This window comes from Euprymna scolopes, chromosome 46 (assembly GCF_053919585.1).
Source record: "Euprymna scolopes isolate OS-2025 chromosome 46, ASM5391958v1, whole genome shotgun sequence".
NCBI lineage: Eukaryota > Metazoa > Mollusca > Cephalopoda > Sepiida > Sepiolidae > Euprymna > Euprymna scolopes.
In genome coordinates, this window is record NC_136527.1 from 46150365 (window position 1) to 46154769 (window position 4405).

Genomic DNA, 4405 nt, shown 5'->3' on the forward strand with positions numbered 1-4405 from the left:
TTTAATTAAGACTCCTGATTTTTTTGTGTGTGTTTGAAAGATTTAAGATTAAAGTTTATCTGTTGCTTGTGCAGTTTACAAAACACATTAAAAATGAAGATATTGCCTAAATTAAAAAAAAAAGTTATTCTGAAAATTGTTTTTACGGCGTCGTTAGAAACGGACAAATGAAACTGACAAATATATATCAATTTTTAATTACTATGTTTCTTTTTAAATAGCGTTTTTTTTTCTAATTAATATCTACTATTATAAGTTGAATTACAAAGAAAAACAAACTACCTTAAACTTAATAAAAAAAAATTCAAACTATTAAAATTCCATTATTATAAAATGTTCGGTTACCACATAGATTTTATATAAAATTATAATATAAACATTACTCTTGCCAGATTACTATCGCCAGATTAAAACCGATTGAAAAATATTATTGCAAAAAAATAATCATTTTGTAGACCAATCTAGTTTGTCTCATTTTACCAAATAAAGAATAAAAAAATTAACCAAATGAACAGTCGTACATATTTAGTAAAACCGTATTTCATATTTAATATAAAAATGTTTAATATTATTAATTATTAAACTGTGTAAATCTTAAAATCTAACAAAATTATAACAAAGATTAATTATTAATTGTAGTTTGAAGAAGATAAACAAAGGTTTTAAAAATCATGAAGTCGCTTCTGCTGTTCCATCTTTCGTATAGTTAAGACAAGTTTGACTTCACGGGATTATGTGTTCCGTTCTTCTCAATCGTTTGGAAGTGCCTAACGATTATTAAGATGAAAAGTAAGTAATAATTTACCAAAACGTTTAAAGGTATTGTAGACATTGACCGTTGTCTATTTAAATTTTTTTTTTTAATGTTTAAGTCAATATTGATAAGAAAAAAACAATCAACACTGAAAAAGTTTCCACGATAAATCAACATTTCAAGATTATTCGCTTAGTAAATGTAGTTATCTCCCTTACATTTTTAACGTATTCTGCAATTGTGAAAAATCGATACTAAATTCATTTAGTAATACTTACGTTTTTGTTTTATAATCTGCTTTCGATTAACTTTATCTGCTTTTTTTATAAAGGAAACGATTTTTCAAATGTGATTTACTTTACAAGCTCAACTTAACATTCAAGATGACAAACGGAAGAGCAAGTTCGCAGAAAACAAAATTGAAGAGGAAAAATAAAATAAAAAAATTGAAGAGGAAAAATTAAAAAAAAAAGCAATTCGAAATAGAGCCGATATATTTACTGAATTTCATAGATAAAATTAGTTTTATTTTATTTAACATTTTCATATTTACATGAGAGAAACCAGATTACAAGTTTCATCTTTATTATTTCTTTAATTCGCGTGCAATTTAATGGCGGAAACTGATAGTTTTTTAAGCCGCATTTTCGTATTTTCATTTATTTATTTACTTAAAATTCCTGGTTATTTTTTAATTGTGCTTGAAAGATTAAAGCCTAAAGTTAATCTGGTGCTTGTGCAGTTTAGGAGAAATTAAACTGACACATTCATCTAAATCCCCTGAAAGATAAATATGAGTTTTCTGAGACTATTTCAAAGATAGTTAGTAAAGTATAATCTTAAGATATTGAATTTAAAAAAATACATTTGTTTGTTCCAAAAAAATTAAATAGCATCCCCCTCCCTCACCTACATTTTAGTATAGGCAAGTTGTCGTTTTTTAAAACGAAATTAAATTTATTGAGTAACTTTTTTCCCCAGAAAATGTAAAATATTTCTACTATATTTAATAGAATTTAAAATTTTTATTTTCCTCAAAAGTACAAAGGTCGACATTTTTGTCTAGGGCGATAACACAATTAAATATTTGTTTTTAAAGGTTTTTCGAGCAATAAATTTGTTTATTATTTTTTGTTTTTGTATAAATAAGATTTAGGATTATTTGCTATAAAGATATAAAAAAAAACTATAATATAAGTATCTGAATTTCAAATGATTCCATCTTTTATCCATATTCAACCATTTATCGTGGCCCAATGACATTTTCATGATAACTTGAACAAAGTATGGTAGACTCGACATGCCTTAATTGTTTTTTAGTCTCGTAAATTTCAATGCGTTTTAACGTTGATTTTTAAGTGCACAATGAATTTTGCAAGTGTTTTTTTTCATAAGCAATATATATATATATATATATATATATATATATATATATATATATATATATATATATATATATATATATATATATATATATATATGCATAATCAGGATCCCCAAATGCAGGCACTTTAAATCAGAATAAAAATTAAAATTGCCCCAGTAGAAAAATTTCTCCTTCATTGAACGATGAAGAAGTATAGGTTTTGTTTCCTAAATAACCTCTAGAGTTAAGTTATTTTATTTAGTTTTATTTAGTTTTAAAATTTTAACTTTAGTAAAAGTGTTTCTGTTTACAAAAAATAATACATTTTCACTAAAACTTAAAAAGTATATTTATGATAGTTAATAAATACTGAAAATTTCATAAAAATTTGTTCATTTTCTGAATTTTGGTGAATTTAAAAATGAAAGGATCAAATGTTTATGCATTTTGGGGATCGGCCATTCATTTTACACGTACCTGAGTTTAGCAGTCCTTTTCCCTCACACACTTCACCGAACAAGAAAACGCATCATATATAATGGTTAAGTCAAACATATTTTTCTAAAACTAAAAACAAAGGACATGTTTTGATTAATACGTAAAAATACAAAGGAGATAAGTACATTTAATAAACGAATACTCATAATAATGAATAGAAATAAGGAACGATGAAAGCGTACACAAATTATTAGATTTTTATTTACATCTATTTAGTTCAGCGAGGGACAAAAGGTTTGTTTTGACGGAGTCTTTCTTTAAAAATCTACCAAAAATCAGGTAATTATCTAATCAATGTGACGTTTTTATCGATTATTAAGTGAAAATTATACTTTATAAATGTGCCATTTTTGTCATATTCTATATATATATATGTGTGTGTGTGTGTGTGTTGATGTTTTTTTAATATGAGAGAAATATTTTTTTTTACACAGTGATCACCACTTATCAAGGCCCGGAAGCCACTCAGGGATAAGGGTTATTGCAAGTACATTACGTTAGTGAGATTTGCTGAAGTGTTTACTTAAGGGGCGGTTCATTAGGAATTTGTTAACATTGGACTTGAAGACATCCAAGTTGTAGTCCGGAGGGAAGCAGGCAGACGGAACAGAGTTCCACAGGCGTGCAGTTCTAAGAAAGAAGCTTTGTTCATGGAATCCGCGTTTTGATTTAGGCACAGATATAGAGTGGGGGAAATTTTTCACAGTGGATTCAGCTAGACGGGTGTTTTTTGTGAAAGATTGGCGAGGGGGGACCAGAGATTGGAGTTCAGACGAGCATCTGCCATGGAAATAACGATAAAACAAGGACAGGCTCGCAACGTCTCTTCTGCTGGAGAGAGGTTGCAGGGTAGAGAAAAGGGCATCCCCCACTAAGCCACGAAGTCTATTTTGTACTCTGTCAAGGCAGGATAGGCTGTTTTTAGCAGCTCCTGCCCAGATATGACAACAGTATTCCATAACTATAAATGCAGTGGTGTTAGCAAGTGCAACCCTGAAGGGTAAATTTGGATCTTCTCTAGAGATATCCCTGCCACACGGGAAGCCATCCTTAATGTAGGCACATATTTCATGCCCAGGGCGATCTTGGGGGTCAGATTTAGATGTTAAATTTGAGTATCCGTTAATTATGAACTCATCTAGGGAAGTGGTCGGCCCTATTCCAGTTTCACTTAGAAATAATATGTCCGGTTTCGTCTCCTGTAATTTGGTTTCAACCTCTGGAAGGTTGGAACGTAGACCCCTGATGTTGGTAGTAGGGATCTACATTGGAAGATGGGGTTCTAGGTTTAATCGAGTTTTTATTCTGGAGATATTTCATGTTGAGGTTTGGGGATTTGTGGAATAGGTCGGCATACTTGGTTAGAGCAGTACAGAGAGGTAAAGTAAGAGAGAAAAAGGCAGGAAATTTTATTTTTTGCGGCACACGAAAAGGTAAAGCCGTAACAATTACCCACTAGTATGGCATCGAGAGGCCCCAGCAGAGACTACTGCATGGTCCAGATCCACTCACCAAATGGCAATACAGCAGTCCCAGTACTTTGCGCCTGCTGATAGGACAGCCTCCTTAGTGGTTAATCCAAGGTTCGGGTCCCTGACTATCAGGCGGATAACGTCAACCCAGACAAACCTTTACCTCCAGCACCCTTACTAGTGACATGGTCACAAGGACAGACAGAGACAGAAAAATTTCCAACATCTCAGACTACTGGTCACCAAGTACTACCGACCTTTAAGCAGCTTTTTCCTCGCACTTTTTCAGAAAAATCACTCATTGAATGAGGACTG